This window comes from Harpegnathos saltator, unplaced genomic scaffold (assembly GCF_003227715.2).
Source record: "Harpegnathos saltator strain DR-91 unplaced genomic scaffold, Hsal_v8.6 scaffold250, whole genome shotgun sequence".
Classification (NCBI taxonomy): domain Eukaryota; kingdom Metazoa; phylum Arthropoda; class Insecta; order Hymenoptera; family Formicidae; genus Harpegnathos; species Harpegnathos saltator.
In genome coordinates, this window is record NW_020230040.1 from 197571 (window position 1) to 215697 (window position 18127).

An 18127-nucleotide genomic window follows, 5' to 3' on the forward strand; every position below is an offset into this window, starting at 1 on the left:
TCGGTAGCGTTCAGTATGAACGGTTTCGCTAGGTTTTAGCAGTTCATAATAGATCACACCCCTCTGATCCCACCAAACACAGAGCATTGTCTTCCGTCCATTTGCGATTTGGCCTTGCAGTCGATGTCGATGGTTCGCCTGGAGTTACCCATGATCTTTTACGCTTAGGATTCTCAAAATATATCCACTTTTCATCGCCAGTCACATTCGATCGGAGAAATGACTTTCTTTTGTACCTGGCGAGCAGCATTTCGCAAGGGGTTTTTCGGTTTTCCTGCTGTCTTTCATTCAGTTCATGTGGAACCGATTTTCCCATCCTCTGGATCTTTCCCATGGCTCTCAAACGTATGGAGACGGCTTCTCGTGTCACATTTAATTGATCCGCGAGTTGTTGTTGCGTTTGAACATCATTCTCATCCAACAATGCTTGCAATTCGCTGTCTTCAAACTTTCTCGGTGGTCTTCCACATTCTTCGTTTCTCACGTGAAAATCGCCACGTTTGAATTTTTTAAACCACTCAAAGCACTGTGATTTACCAAGAGCATGCTGCTCACCGTAAGCTTCGACGAGCATTCGATGCGATTCTGCGGCAGTTTTCTTCAAATGGTAACAGAAAATCAATGCTGTCCGCAAATCGTAGCTTCCAGGCACAAAATTCGACATGTTCAACGCTATTACAAACTATGCTGTTGTATGAAACTTGTATTGTCGTGAGTTGAACATCTTTGTCAGATGTCAACAAATGAAAATGGCGCCAATGACGCTAACTACATTGACAGCTAGGGCCATCTATGGGCAAATTCCGGTTTCATATTTACAGACCTGGTATATCGCTGGGATTCAATTCTTATGACACGAGAAATCCGCCGGGAAATTATGTCAGCGCGCTCTCCCAGTCCCGAGATAGACGACTGACAACGTGGTGAAGGAGCAAGTCAAACCATCACTCGATGTTTCAGATAAACAAGACTCTGGAAATTTTGGAATTTGTGCGTATTGGTTCTTGTGAGAAAATTTCAACGGAGGGTAAAAGATGGAGGGGAAAGATGTAAAGATAAGTAGTAAGATAAGAATAGCAAAGAAAAATGGAGATAAGAAAACAATGTTTCGAGAGGAATGCAAAAGATAAATCACTTTTGAGACAAATTTTTCGATTTTTCTCTCGTTTAAAATGGCAACGTGAAAATATTAAATGACATTCTGAGAGATTACAGAGAGAGTTGGCAAGAAAAGGTTTGGGTCTTAACCAGGTCTAACATCCAAGCGTGACTGAGCGTCACCCACGCGCTAGCGCTAGTTTTTGTCATTTTGCGGATAGAAGTCAACAAGGGGATGCGTTGAACAATGGAGAAAGGTCGGCTGTGATGAATTTCAGCATTGTCGTCTGTCCCTTCTTTTTAAATTCCATATAACTCCAATTTGTACGTTCATTCGAGGAAAAGCCGAAAGTCCCGAAATATCTACGGTAAACTATGAGTTACGAGACAGTGATTTATTACTACGAAAAAGTAAACAAAAATTTTCAGACCCTAGCGCTTTTTCATACATCGCATTTGCGCCACGTCGTTAACTGTCCGTTTAATTTTGCGACCCAAACATCAATTTCGTCAAGGGCTTAGGTACTCTTAGCGAGAAAGGAGAAAGAACAACCATACTCCTTTCCTGCCCTGATGCAAGAGGCTGTGTGACTATTTTCGTTAATCGTTGGAGGTCAACTGGAAAGATTGTGCCATGAGGGTAACATACGAATAAGATGTAAGCGCGTGACAAAATTGGAAAATTATTTAAAAATAGTTGAAGGCTAGAACTCTCGCTGCAGAACGCAAAACTTTTCTGAAACTTCATGCAATGACGAATTGAACTCTCGTAGGTATATTCTGTAACTTGCCACCACACCGTCGCACAGTGGAGCCAGATAACATTTTTTGGTTCAAAATTCTCTAGAGATCTGAATTTCCAACTGATCATCGACACCAGTGGATGAGGTTGATCCTGAATAAATTCTAAAGAGGTCTGTCTAGCCGAAATTTTGAAAAAGCTATCGGTTCATGGGTTTAGGGTTTGTCTTAAAAGTTTATCGTTTAAAGTACAGTGTCTTGGGTTTTGACCTCAATAGGTTCGACCTCAAAATTTTATATTATATATTATATATTGTATGTTGTGGAGTAGCTAAAAATAAGAGACACGTATTCTTTTATACGTGCCAAATTTCATACTTAGGGGTTAAAATCACCCTTACAAGGTATATCGGTATATCTGGTTTTCAGAGAGTATATTTCAAAAACTATGAAAGATACAAAAAAATATTTCAGATAAAAGTTGTATGGTTTTTGACGCTCCTTACAACTGTGTAGTTAGATTTCTTAAAAATATTATATTTTTTTTATATCCCCCTCCCACCATCTTTATTTTTGCAAATTGAAAATTTTTGTAATGACAAGAATTGTAGTATTTTTTGAGCTGAATTCAACCATATACAGCTTAATTTTGTTAAGTGAAGTTATGATCAGTTTTTTGAAGTTAGGGACGATAAAGCTAGCAAGTATCCAATTCTGACCTCGGATTCGGATTCAGCTGATCAAAATATATAAGTATCAAAATATATATTGTTTTAGGCATCGACCACTTTTTTTTATAGGGCTGTGTTACTTTTGCACCATGAAAGAGAATAGTATGAACAGATGAAGGCATATAGTACCAATCATATGACTGGACATACAGTTTTGCTGTTTGCTGAACGTATTCGATTTTGTGCTTAACGGGTCTATATTTGATGTTTTTGTATTTTGGGCATATGAGTTTTGGGCCAATGACTTTCTGGTTCAAGATCGATAAATCTCGAGGTGTCTGTTGATTGGTTTTATAGTTTCAATCCGCTGAATACGCTATTAGATAGAAATGAGTGTCGAATAATGAGTATTTCACAAGTTTCTCGCGTTTAACGATAATTTTTCCTCTTTTCAGGCTTTCTAATTCGAGAAAAAAAAATTTTTTTTTTAATTTCAGTAAGACAGATCTGTTCGGAATTTATCAATTTATAGGATCAACCTCATCCATTGGTGTCGATGATCGCTTGGAAATTCAGGTCTCTAGAGAATTTGGAACCAAAGAATGTCATCTGGCCCCAGTGTGCGTCGTGGAAAATGTCGGCTACTGATGACTACTGTTTATCGACCGATGCCTGTTTCCGCGCAGAAAAGGAAAGCGCCTCCGGGATTATCGCTGCCGCAAAAGCGCGAGGGGGCGGCGCGGCGGTCGAGGCTAGAAATCTTATCGAAACTCGAGCTCGTTGCGTCGCGCTCCGGCTAGAAATATCGCGTGATATTTTTCTCGAAAAGAGCCCGGGAGCAACGAATTCGAGACGTGGCGGGGCGAGAGACGAGAGCAGCGCAATAGCGAGCTAGCGGCTGTGAAATTGATGTCCGCTCGGCCGAAAGTCGAGTTCGCGTGAACGCGAACGGCATCGGGATAAACAGCGGTACCTTCACCACGACCATCATCAGCATCAGTACCACCGGTACGCCGTTGCACCGGCTAAATCATTAGACGCTCGAAAGCACGAGCCCCCCGTGGTTTCGAGCATTAGTTCATCTGTCTCTGGTTCGCTTCGCAGCCGTTCTCCTTCCCAATGGAGAATCTCACACAGACTCCTTCTTCTCTCTCTCCTTTTCCCCTTCGCTCCTCGGCCTTCCTCCACCTCCCCCCCGCCGCTGCCCAGCCGCCGACGCCTTCTCGCTCTTTGCCTGCCTATTTTCTTCTTTCGCTCTTCTCCGTCCGTCTTTATCTCGTTTAATCATTTTCTCTTTTCACGTTCGCCATATCTTGCGCTCTCTTCTTCATCTTCCTCCTCCTCCACTTCTCTTCTTTTTCTTCTTCTTCTTCTTCTTCTTTGGCTTCTACTGTCGATTCTTCTTCCTTCTCCTCCCCCTCCTCCTCCTCCTCCTCCTCCTCATCACCTTTTTCTTCGACTCTTGCTGACTCTTTTCCTGCATCTACACCACCACTTTGCTTCCTCCTTGTCTCCGCTATCATGTCTCGTCTTTCCTCCAGCGTCTCTCTTACGCTCTCCTATTCTCCTTCGCGGTTCGGGGGGTTTCGAGCAGTGTGCTGCCGCTTAATATATGAATCTCACGCATCGAACCCCGTGGCACCACGGGGCACAGCGAACGACATGTGTTTCTCTACTCTCGGGATCTTCTATCCTCTCTGCCTGCTCGTTTCTCTCTCTCTCTCTCTCTCTCTCTCTCTCTCGCCTCGTCCCGCCGCGCATTTCCGTTGCGCGCTTCTCTCTCCCTGCGCCAGACCCTGCCATTATTATTTTATGGACAACGTTTGGAGACGATCGAAAGCGGCGCTGAACGCCGCAGACGGTTGCTCATTCGGATCTCGATCGACACTTTGCGATACGATAAAATAATATATCTTCGATATAGCGATCGAATGCAATTTTATGTGCGTACATGTGTGTTGTGTGTTGTGTGTGTGAGAGAGAGAGAGAGAGAGCGAGAGAGGCGGAGGGGGCGCTCTTTCTCTCTCTGTTTCTCTCTCTCTCTCACACACATACACACACACACACACACACAGGCACTCAGTTCGGTTCCCTCGGTACGGTTTTGTTTCGCGTGAAATTTCAAACTGAGCAGTGTCCGGTATCTCGTGCACGTTTGGCAGAAGAGGAAATTGGAAGAACATTTGGCCGGCACGAGTGCGGCGCGAAGCGGCGGAGCGCGAAGTTTTTTTTTTTCATGCTTGTCAGCGAACAATGAGATCAATAGGAAGATCCAATCTTCCGGTGGGAAACCAAATTCAATTCGGTCGATTTATCATTTTTCCCCTTTTCCCGTGAGTCGGCGCAAACTCGCGCGCGCTCTCTCCCTCCCCTCGGCCGGCAGCTCACCTGTGCCGCCTTCGAGCCGCATTCTTTCTCTTTCTCTCTCTCTCTCTCTCTCTCTCTCTCTCTCTCTCTCTCTCTCTCCTTCTCGCGCGCGAACAAAAGAGCTCCTCACGGGCCTCCGCCCGTCCACGGGGAAAATGATCGTAACCGTGACTTGATCGTACGGCTTGCTTAGTGACCTTTGAAATCGCGGCGGTCAATAATTAGAGTAATTGCGCCATCTCGCGCAGCGACCTTTCTCACGGCAGTCACGATCTTCACCGAGACGCACAGCGTTAATCGCTGATATCAGCTGGTACGAGTCGATACCTCCCCGCATTACTCCCCGATGGGTGCGCGCACACGTGACCGAAGTGGCCGCGTCACCGAAGGCGAATACCAGTCTCACTATGTGTATGTGTATGTGTGTGTGTGTGTGTGTGTGTGCGCGCGTGTGTGTGTACACCATTTATCGCGACGCATGTAATCTCTTTCTCCGCGCTATTAAGTAAACATCGCATTAGGCAAGAAAATGTCAGGGGTATTCGCGTCGCGCCGTTGTACGTGCATCTGTAACAAATGCGAGGCGATATAAAATAATAAGCCTATTAGTCACACACAGGGACACACAAGAGGGACCCACCTTTGGGGGAGGGGGCGGCGCGGTTAGTCCCGCTAGGCTAGATAGACCAACTTTTCTCCCCTTTCTCTTGCTCTTTCTCCCACTGCCTCGTCGTCTCCACTTCATCTTCCTCTCGGGTGTATCATCCCGCTAGTATCTCGTGCGCGTATCGTGCGCGCTGCCTTCGTGTTTCCACGTGTCCGCGTGTGTACACGACCGGCCTTACACCGGTCCCCATAGTATTCACATACGGGATTTATGGCGCGTCCAGTCATTCATAAAAATATTATTCAAATTTGGACTGTCTAGACGGCGCGCGCGATGAGGAGTCTGTCCGCCTCGCCGAGGAGGAGGCACGGCAAAGGTGCCGCGCTCAGAGGGAAGCGGCCGAGAGGGCACCTCATCGCCACCCTACCCCCGGTTTATGTACCTCCTCCCCCCCTCCCTCGTTCTATTGATAACGTTCTTGTCCGGCTAATACGCAAGACAGAGTTCGCCGGAATCAACGCTAGCACTGAATTCCTCGCCTTCTCTCCACTATGATAGACCACGAGCGAAACACTTTTTGGGACCGCGGGGGAGAGGTGAGACTAGAAGCCGACAAAGAGTCTCGCAGGGAACGGCGGTCTCGGGTGGTATCGATTAATGAAGATTGAGGCGCGAAACGCGAAACGCGACGAAGACGCGCGCTTTATGAGGCGGCCCGATCTGGCGGGCGCAATCTTCCGGGAATTAACCCTTTGAGGCATAGCGGTAAGTGTACTTACCACTTGTTTACTCTCACATTTTCATGAAATATTTCATATTTGAGGGATTTTTGGTTGGGTTTTTTGCGCTTTTTAGCTTCTTATGATTTGGGAACATACATGAAAGGTTGAAAAGTGTTTTGCATAAGTTGTCCATTTATTATAAATAAACAAAGTGTGAAAAATATACATTTTTACAGAAAAAAATCATTTTCCACGAACTATGAGTGAATTTTTTGCTCAAATCAAGATTTCGGGGTTTTTTGGGTCACTGATTACAAATCTGAAGTCCAAATTCCAAAATTAATTTTCCAAGATGGCGGATTCAAGATGGCGGATCATAGAATTTTTATTAAATTAGCTAAAATTGTGCTCTGACTAGTTTTTGAGATCACTGATTACGAATCTGAGGTCCACATTCTAAAATTCATTTTCCAAGATGGAGGATTCCAGATAGCGGATCATAGAATGTAGATAAAATTAGCTAAAATTGTATTCTGGTCTTAGTTTTTAACTCGCTGATTACGAATCTGAGGTCTAAATTCTAAAATTTATTTTCCAAGATTGACGGATCATAAAATTTTTGTATGATTAGTTGAAATTGTACCTTGGTTAGCTTTCAAGGTCGCTGATTACAAATCCGAGATCCAAAACTCATTGTTCAAAATTGCAGAATCAAGTTGGCGGATCATGGAATTCTAATATATTTACCTGACATTGCAAAAATATTGCAAAAATACAAAAAAAAATAAAAAAAATGGAGCTAGAACTTGTCACGTCCCCGCCGTTAGTTCTGAGTAACTCCAAGAATAACCACATGAGCTGCTGAGATCAACGTCCTATCTTGAATTTCAAGTATCTGAATACAGATCCGTATTCAACGACTTCAAATATCCCTGTGTCATGATTCTCTCTGGCTTGACCAAGATCTCACGAATTTTGTTCAACTATCTTCAATCTGACATCTCGAATCTTTAGAATCTGAAGACGAATTCGTAATCAGCGACCTCGACAATCCCCTGATACAAATCCTTGTCAAGATTGTCGAAGTTTTCTCTTTCTTGGCCACCATCTTGAATTTGCTATCTCTAATTGTGAAAATCTGATAACGGATTTGTAGTCAGCGACTCCAAAAACCCCACAATACCCACCGTCACCGAAATTATCGCGATTCTTCATATTTGTGGCCGCCATCTTGAATCCGCCATCTTTAATTTTGAAAATCTGATAACGGATTCGTAATCAGCGACTCCAAAAACCCCACAATACCCACTGTCACCGAAATTATCGCGATTTTTCATATTTGTGCTCGCCATCTTGAATCCGCCATCTTGAATTTTGAAAATCTAATAACGGATTCGTAATCAGCGATTCCAAAAACCCCACAATACCCATTGTCACCGAAATTATCGCGATTTTTCATTGTTGCGTCCGCCATCTTAAATTTCGAAAATCACGTCATCAGCGACCCGAGACCAGAAACCCTTGTATATAAATTTTCATGTGATTCGAATTTTCTGAAAAATACGTGCCTCGAAGGGTTAACCGCGACGATTCGGCCGTTTTGCTTTCTCGGTGTACCGGGCCACCACGGCGACGCGACGTTGGCCGCGCGATTTCTTCGTTTTCTGCCGCGCTAATGCCACGGCTCGTCGGTCCGCGCGAGCGCGAGGGCGCGCGCTCGCGCAACGACGCCGGACAAGTTATTGGCATCTCCTTTACGACATCCCGCTCGATATCCCAACATTCTTGCCGAGACGTTATATTTCACGCGAGATAATTTATGCACGCGCCGAGATACGCGCGTGATTATGCCGGGAGATAAGGGCGTGGGACGCGGAAATTATGAACTGCCGTACAGCCGCGCGCAAAAGCCGTCGGCCTCTCCGAGTCGCCGCTCCGGTTGCTCGCGGCGCGGTGAGGTCACCGTTCGCTTTCAATTATCGGCTATTACGTCTCGTTACTTTATAATCGCCTGGCTAAATTGGGATACATTTATCGTCCCTCGCCGGCGCGAGGTGTTCGTAGATCGCCATTAACGTCGTTCGAGAATTCCCGCAAAACGAGACGTTTCTCCGCCTCCCCTTAACGTAAGGACGCGCTCGCGGAAATAACCAGCTCCTGACGAGCTCTTTCTCCCTACCCCCTCTCCCTCCCCCCTCTCACTCTCTCTCTCTCTCTCTCTCTCTTGTGGATTACTCGTAAAAATTTCGCGTGCACGGGACACTTCTCGGACCCTACCACCCTTTTCTCCTCCTTCTCGAGCGACGGTATCTCGTCGCATCGCCCACGCTTACATCTTGATTCGCGAGAGTTGCCGCCGTAAATAATGCCTCTGCCTGCCCTCCCCGCGGAATTTTATCGCCGGACGGCGTATTATGTGGGGCGAAAATTTAATGGCTAGGCAGGACGTATGTCCTTCGGAAATAATGGGCGAGTTCCTGCAGAAATGGCGGCTTTCAGCGGGGGCGCCAAGCTCGCCGGAGCGGCCGCTTTTTCCGATTCGCGCGTACGATTTCGAAAACGGGCACGGCCCGTTGTTTCCTTCATTGTCTCAAGAGAGACAAGAGAGACAAGAGAGAGAGAGAGAGAGAGAGAGAGAGAGAGAGAGAGAGCGACGTCGGATCTCGATTAGCGCGTTTCCGAAACGCGGGAGAGAATACGGGCGAGCGAACGACGACGGTGAAAGAGAGGCGGAAGGCGGCGACGGCAGCGAGCGAGGCAAGAGAGCGGGAGCGGGATCATGGTGAGCGGGCGTGTGCGATCTCTTCTGTGAAACCCCACGGGTCACTAACTAAACCAATGAGACCGTGCTGGGATTAAATAATTCATGCTGGGAGTGTAATCCGCAAATTTGTTTGGGATTACGAGTGCGCGGCGCGCTCTCGCCGCGTGCGGTCAAACAATGGCTATCTTTCAGCACCGGGCCCGCCGCCACTCCGTCCTTTTTTGCAATCTCTCAATTTGAAAAATCGACGCGCCCACGCGCAACGACAACGGGGATTTTGCGGCGCTCGGCAGGCCGGGCACGAGTCGTCCTCCGCTTTTCCCGCGCGGCAGCTCTCGCCGTCCGCGCCATGTCCGTCCCATGTGCGACCCTCCTCCCCCCTCGCGCGACGCCGAGATTTCTTCTTTTTTCCCTTTCACCTCGTTTAAACACGATCACTTGTTAAAAATAATGGCATTTCGTCCGCGAGATTTATCCGTCCGCCTCGGCGGCATTGAATTTGTCGGTTTGTGCTAACGGGGATGTTTCGGGAGCGGGGTGCGCGCGAGAGAGAGAGAGAGAGAGAGAGCACGGGGACGCGCGCACGGGGGGTACGTTGGACATACGGAGAACACGATGTCCCACATACTCTCTCTCTCTCTCTCTCTCTCTCTCTCTCTCTGTGTGCATCCAGCCGCCCGTTGACGTCGGTTGCCTCCATCGGTTCTTTGCTGACGGATAAAGGCGAGATGGGGGGTCCTCGGTCCTCTTTACTTTAGCCCGGCCGCCCTAGGGGGGAAAACGGGTGCCCCGTACGGAAACACAAGTGCTAAAAGCGTAATGATCGCTAAACGAAACTACCCTGACTCTTTGGACTCGCGAGAGCAGCGCGGATGTACACCTTTCAACGGTGCTCGTCGAACGTCGTGTGCCCTTCCCCTGGCCTCTCCAATCGTCATTATTAAGAGACCTGAAGGGACTCTTTGGACTCGAGAAGATTCGCCTTGAACTTCGTTCGTTCTCTTCGTGTCACTTCTGAGCGAAATGACAGCGCACACGGAGCCGTTGGGAATTTCTCGTAAAGGCGGACGTTGGCAAGAAAATTCGCCGCGGTCGCGCTCGGCAAGCGCGGGGCAACCAGGTGGCCCCGCGCGCCAGTTGTTTGCGCGCGCGCTCGTGCCCGACAGCGCGTCTACGCGGGAAGAAGGGCCGGGAGAAAAAAGAGGGAGCAAGGCGGACGAAATGATCGACTCGGCTGTTAAAATTATAGAGCGAAATCGGGCGTCGCGATGCCTCCCAGGGCGACGCGGCCATTCAGCCGCGGGGAACCCCCGCGAAGAACCGCGACAATGGTGCCCACCACGAGCCTCCGTGCTTCCCTTGCTCGCACCCTACTCCCCGAAAGGCAGTCGCGGGGGGTCCGCGTTTGTACGCTACTGGTCATTCGGTTGACGCGAGCGAGCGTTTGTATACGATCGCGCGAGTTGCGATTCGGCGCGTACGCGACCTAATCATGCGTGCGGCGGCGGCGGCGGCGGCGAGCGAGCCGGGCTCTCGATCTCTCTCCTCTCGGGATCTTGCCTCTCAGGATCGGCGCCGCCGATCGAGACCGAGCTTTGAACTTGCCTTTCGCCGTCGGGGAATCGCCGTCAGAGTTCGCGCGCGGATGATGAAATCGCGACCCGCCGAGCGCGATGTTCGCGCGTTGTGAACGTTGCCCCGGTCGAGAACGCTCACCCTGGACTCTTGGATGTTTCCTTTCTTTTTTTCGAGCGAACGCGTTCGACGGACGAATTCACGACGGACGCTTTGGCCCCCGTCCACCCTTTGCCGCGGATCGTTAGCGAAATTGCAGAGAGCGAGTTCAATGTCGGCGCGCGACGTGGCGCGCGCTCGGTCACGAGAACCCCCGCGAGCAACCGCGACAATGAACGCCCGTTCGCGGGGGGGGGTCTTCTGTCTACGTGCTGCTGGATATTCACTCGACGTGGGCACACGCGTACGTGCCACTTCCGACTTCTCGTGTATATTAGTGTCACTAGACCACCGAGCGGCGGAGGAAATGACGGCTATCTTGATACTCAACGTCCGCCGTCCGTGCGCCGACGTGCCATCAGGACGATCCATCCGGCGGCGACGGCGGTTTCGGTTACCCGACTATGTTCCCCTGCGAATTACGCGATCGTTAATTGGACGGTCAACCGGGCATTCGCGCGGCTCCCTCCGCGGCTCTTCCGGCTCATCGGGCACGAAGGTGTAAGAAGGAAGAAAGCGCTGCTCACGACATGTTTCGACACGTTTCTTGAATCCTCGGGACTGACGACTGACACGGATGGTCGGTGTTCTTTAAACTACTCGGAGTGAAATCTCGCTGAAATCGAGCGGGGAAGCCTGCTCGAAGCGACCGTGAAAATGCTGTCACTCGGAGTCGCGAGAGTGAAAATATTCACCCGACCATTCGGAGCGGAGAATTTATTCTACGCGAGTGAAAAGTCACTCGGACTCGCGATCGTTAAGGTGAATGTCCCAGTTTAAACCGGGCAGTTTAAGCGTGGGTCGTCACAAAAAATACAATATATAATATTGAGAACAGTTTCGATATAAGTAATTGCGTTTATTCGAAAGCTTAAGATTTCCTTAAGTAGAGAAAAATGACTTCAACCGATGTGTATATCTATTATTAATGAAATATTTACATAAGCAATGAAGCGCATTAATGTACCAGTGACCGGACAGTTGAGATAGGTTATGTTCGGATGTATTTGTCCCAGTGTCTGACCGCGATTTGTAAATTGATATGTGCTAACGGGGAATAATATAAATATAGATATGCTATCCCTTAATGAATGTATTAACGATTCAGCATTATCTTGCCAAACCGTACTTATATTTAAGTAATTTTTATTTTAACACAAAAGTATGAAATTGGGTATCTTACTTCCAACTAACCGTCAAATATTGGAGTTTTGTTTACAACGATTGTTACTTTCATTCATTATTGTTAAATATTTTTGTGCTCGGATATGCTGAGACGTGTCCGGCCGTTGGCCGTTGTTTACCTCACTTTCTCTGTCGCGTGAAATTTAGAGAGAGAGAGAGAGAGAGAGAGAGAGAGAGAGAGAGAGAGAGAGAGAGAGAGAGAGAGAGAGAGAGAAAGAGAGAGAGAAAGCGAGAGAGAGAGAGAGAGAGAGAGAGAGAGGGCGGGGAGAGGAAGAAGAGATGTTCTCTCTTTTCGAAAATCCACAGAAAAGAGAAGAAGAAACTCAGCCACGCGCGCGAAATTTCCAAGACGTTTCACCGCGAGAAATTCAGAGGGCGTATCGAGGAGACCCCCGTCGGCCCCCGGCCGGTCTTTGCGCGCGCGAAAGCTCAAAAGCGCGGAAACGTGCCTCTATTTTCCAGGAGCGGGGCGCGTCGAGTGGTGCTCCGCGTCGAGAGCCGCCACTCGACTCGAGCCCGAGCTCGAGAGAGAGAGAGAGAGAGAGAGAGAGCGCGCGCGCATGGCACGCACCGAGGCCAGATGTCTTGGAGTACGCGCGTGCAGCACGCGCTCCGGGCTGAAAGCTGTTTCGACTCGCGACAACTCCAGCGCCGATTGTGCCGAGCCTCGGGGAGCGCGAAAGCCCCGGTAAATAGCGGCCTACTTGCGTCTCGTCCCCCCCGCGACGCGGTCGACGATCATCGACTTCCTAATTACTCGACGCGCCGCTTTACTTTTCTCGCGCGTTCCCATCCCAGCGGAGCTCCTCTCGTCGCTTCGACGAACGCCGACTGGCGGCGACAGTCCGTCGCGTCGGCTATCGGGCGTCAATCAGCGGAACATTATCGCAATCGTATCGCGCTTTCGTTATGGATTCGTACAATACGACCGGTTACCGGTTGCGAGAGTCACCGCTGTATCGTCTCCCATCGAATCGATCTGTGCGGGCACGATCGAATAAAGAGAGAGAGAGAGAGAGAGAGAGGGGGGGGGGGAGGGAAGGGGGAGAGAGAAGATTTCTCACAGTATCTATATCTAATGTGCGCACGAATTCATCGAGCCAGCCCATTTCCAGCGCGGTGGGTCCGGCGCGCGGCAGATCGCGCGGCACAAAGACTTCAAGCGTCTTCGAGTGAAACTCATCTACCCCTCCGCCGGGCAACAATGCTGCGATACAATGATACCACCTCTTCCTCCTCCTCCTCCTTCTCCTCCTCCTTCTCCTCCTTCTCCTTCTTCTTCCCGAGACTAACTTCTCCTTTTGCCCGTCTCTCTTGGTCCGCGCACCGAACACGCCGGAGAACGGAGGAGGGTGTAATGATACGCGAGCGCGCGCGCGCGAGGTACTAATGGGGGAAAGTAGCAAACGCGTTTCACGAAGAAACGATGGATCCGAGGGTCGCTTGGCCCGGCGACACTCGGAAGCGAAGTGGCAGACGCGGCGTTTCCTCTTCCGACGTGGCATCTCTCGAGAGGCATCCGGCGTCCAGGTGGGAGAACTTTTTCAACTAGGAGGATAAATTTATCTCTCGGCCTACGGCCGCGCCGGGGATAAGGACGCGCCGATAATATCTCGCGTTCCCCGCCTATATATATACCTGGCGAACAAAATGACAATTCGTTATTTACGGCATCGTACATCTCCGGTTACTGCCCCAGAAGCGACAACGCCTCTGTGTCCCGAGATAAGAATTTATCGTTACACCTTGGTCCCCGCTCGGCTACATATTTCCCATCGTGGTAGGAACACACACACACTCGCGCTCTCTCTCTCTCTCTCTCTCTCTCTCTCTCTCTCTCTCTTGGGGCGCAATAAAGCGGCCCATAAATCCTTCGATGGATTACTTTTTATCGACGCCCGTCGCTGCGAAACGCGCTCGCGAGTCCGCGTCCGCGCAGAGGAAGACACCCGCAATGCGGTCGCCCGCTCGTGTGCGGTCCTCCGGGAAGCAGCGCGACGATAGTTCCACTCGATACGCGACTCTACTTTCCGACGAGTCGCCAGGATTTCGGTCGAAGGAGAAGACCCTTCGAAGGGCCGCGACTGGGAGACTCGGACGTCGAAGAGGACGCGTCCGCGAATTGGGCTTCGCAGCTCCTCCTTCGAGCACGATTCCCCCGGCTGGCTTCGGCCCGACTTCATTATTTGAAGCGTCGTAATTTTTTGCCGGTGTACATCGTCTACCGGGAGAGACTATCGTTCACGCACGGTGTCTCATTCGGCCTCCTCGAGCCCGGCTGTCGGCGAGTCCGTATTAAAAGGCCGGTCCTCCGTCCTCGCGCTGCCAAGTCACGTCCCCCGTGGCGCTTGTTGTCATTGTCAGTACCCGCAATCACGCAATGATCACGCATACGCGAGGACGGAACGCGATCCACGGGGCCGAATCGATCCTTTTAGAAAGAACTCTCCGGGCCGGGAGATATCAAAGGCCCTCCGAAAGTGTACCGACCGCCGCGCGACTCCCGCCCGTGTCAGCGGCGATGATCGAATCACGCCCGGGACACGCGTCGGCCGTTTTCCACGCGTGACTTCTCGGCCGATACAGCTTTACAGGATCGCGGCGATGGGTCAATCTTGAAGAGATCTCTCGCGATCCCGACGCGGGGGAAACTCGCTCGGGGGTAACCCCCGCGTTCAGTGGAGATGGAACCAAGCTACCCCAGAAGAGAGCAGAAGTCGCGACGAAGAAGCGACGTTCACGTTGGACCGGAGGAGAGAAGAAGAAGCGGCCAGATGCCGAGGAGAGGAAGAAGACAAAGATGAAGAAGTCGACGACGACGTCGTGGGAATCTGGGGCGCCGAGATCCATTCCGCATTCTTCATAAAAACGTTCATTTACACACGTGTATACCTCGGGTATTCTAAGAGCTCACGATGAACCGATCTTTATTCGTAAGAGAAGACTATCTGTACGACAGATAGAGATTCTCGTGAGAGAATTACTCGCGTAGAAAGAAATGTTTCTTTTCCAAGCGAACGCCACGTTCATACGGTCGGATACCTGCTTCACGGTTTAATAATGTTTTTACCGATGCGGCGAGCGCGCTGACATAATTACTCGACGAGAGAGAGAGAGAGAGAGAGAGCCGAGCGGTACAAATGAGAATGCAAAAGTAAAATCCTGACTCGCGTGTAACCTCCCGAGACGGTGTCGTTGAGTCTCTTCATCCACGACGACGCTCGCGTACGGGTGAAAGAGCAAGAGACTGTAAAAGTCGATTGTCGAGTTCCCGCCCAGCGGAGGCTCGGCCAATCGGAAGCGCATGCTGCTCCCGGCTGGTTCCTTTTTTTACTCTTTAACGGTCGTTACACCGAGTAGTTTTCTTGTCTCAACGCCATCTTAGCCGGCCGGACATTATCGTCCGGTCTCATTGATTATTCCTCGTTATCTGAGATGCGAATCGAGCAGATTTTTCTTCCCGTTCTTCCACCGTGCAATTTTCAGCCGATCCTTCGGGCTATTTCGAACGGATCGCTCGGCAAACGCTCGGTTAAACGAGACGCATGGAGTATCTCGTGTTATCGCGCGATTATTGCAGAATTTCCATACTTTTGTAGCTCTCTAGATGTAAGTATCTCTCCTTCTCTCTCTCTCTCTCTCTCTCTCTCTCTCTCTCTCTCTCTCTCTCTCCCTCTCTCTCTGGTTCTTGCACTCCGACTCGTTGTGAGACCAATCCGCTGAAGGCGGTATTAAAAACGAGAACAAAAGGAGGATAATAACACGGTGTTCAATTATTTAATTATCGCATTGCGTTTTAATACCTCGTCTCATTAACCAAATTACCCTTAATTATACGCACGGCTTTCTGCCGCATATCACGTTTTTAATTAAAGCGCCCGGCAAGCTCGAAAGTTACACGGTCCTTACCGCCGGCGAAAATATGTCTCCGACGTAAACGCGTAAACCGCGATCTTTACGCAGCCGCGTTTCTTTCCTGGCGGATTATTAGTCCGGCAGCCGAATCTCGTTTTCGACGGGAGTCTTGTGATCCGGTTGAAGAGCTCCGACTCATGATTCGATTATTAACCCTGGCAGTGACAGCGCGAGCGCCTCCAAGGTGTGTTGGGGTAGTTTTCGCCGTCCAAACTATGCGCGAAAATCACGTTAACTTCTGAGGATGAGAACAGAAAAGAGAACAGTGATTGCAATTTGCGACAATGACGACGCGCGATAGATTTTAGATAAACTTCGTCTACGCGAAGAAAAATGTTTGGTTGAACGGGACGATAATCTGATGAAGCACGAACGATTCAGAAATTCCGGCTAAAGTTGTTGTCAGAATTCAGTCCAAATTACATTAAGATTTCTCTTTTCAATTGGAACTTTTGAGTCGCCGATATTTCATTAGAGAACTGATTCATCCGACTAAACCATTTTTTTCCATAGACAATATGCATTTCCAACAGATGGTGTACATGTGTTATTCGAGCACAAAAGCGTGTTAATACTAAGATTAATGCACGTTTCTCCAACCGTTGGCTCTCAACATCGGTCAAACATCTTAACCTGAGTTAAACAGAGTTTAGGCTATTGTTTGAATAAGGTTTAATTCAACCTTATTTCAGGTCTAATCGTCGTTAGAAGAAACAGGCATTAGAAGAAGAAATAGAAAGAGAGAAAGAGAGAGAGAGAGAGAGAGAGAGAGAGAGAGAGAGAGAAGGGGAAGGGGGAAAGGGAAACATCTCGAGAGAGTCTGCTAGAGTTCCTATAATAAGAGTTGCGACATCGTGATGATGATTTCTGATCGGTGCCCTATTGCATATGGCGAATCATATTTAATTACACTAGTGTGCACCACTAATTCTTTTAAAAAGAACAGATCCGTTGTGACATGAGTATGTATCTAATTTGATATATGCGATATATAATTATATATATATATATATATAGAATTAATTACTAATATACCTATATATATATATTAATTAATATTATATTATGTATACAATTAATTAATATATATATATTAATTATATATATATATATATATATAGGTATGTAAAGCATAATGGTCCAACCTATCTTTCATAAAATTTGTGTTGCCAACATTACTAGCCGTATAAACGCCGGCGGACTGTCGCAATTCTCATTACACTACACGTCTCGTTCTCGATGATAAATATGTAGTTGTCTCAGCTCCTTCGACATCTCACAACGTTTAACGCATTTAACACAGATGGCGCGCCTGCTGGCCCTTTCCCCAGGCCCACGCTCCCCGCTCGTCCTCTGCGACCATATCTCTCCAGTTCTCGAGTATCTTAAAAAGCTTTACCCTTTAGATCAGTTAAAAGCTAAGGATATAGCGGAAAAAACAGCAACATTATTAGCACTAACGTCTGCGCACCGATTACAGATTTTAGCACTGATACATATTGACAATATTTATGTTTCGGCAGAGGGAATAACCATAAAGATACCTGATTCGGTTAAAACTTCCAAACCTGGATTTTTTCAGCCAGAGCTAAGTTTTCCATATTTTAAACACAAACCAAGTTTGTGTACAGCAACGACTATTTTAGCATACCTAAAATACACAAAGAGTTTAAGAAAGGACAATAATAAGAGATTGTTAATATCCACCGTAACACCATACGGTGCGGTAAGCGCACAGACCATTGGACATTGGGTCAAATCTGTGTTGAATAAAGCTGGCATAGATACGAATCAGTTTTCAGCATATAGTACACGACACGCTGCTGTGTCAACCGCCTTTAGGAAAGGCGTCGATATAGACACAATAAGACGGACGGCAGGCTGGTCTGGCCAATCGCAGACATTTTTTAAGTTTTATAATAAGCCGATGCAAACTTCTAATGACAAGTTTATGCGTGCAATTTTAGAGTAGTTTTGCTCTTTATTAATCGGACGGGAAGTGTAGTTTGATTGTGTTCCTTCTCTTGGAGTTATTCAGGTAATTAGCTCGACTGTGCGAATGACAATAAATACTGGAAAATAGGAGAAACTAGAGTTGTCGTAACCGCTAAAAATCTACATATTTATCATCGAGAACGAGACGTGTAGTATAATTGAGAGGTCGAACTTCGCCCGCCTTCGGCGGGCGAAGTTCGACCACAATTATACGAAGCGTCTCGTTCGAAGATGACCCTTTACCCACCCTATTGATATTCCCCATATGTTTACCACCCTTGATCATCAAAAAAAAAAAAAAAAAAAGAGAGAAAGAGGACGACAACTC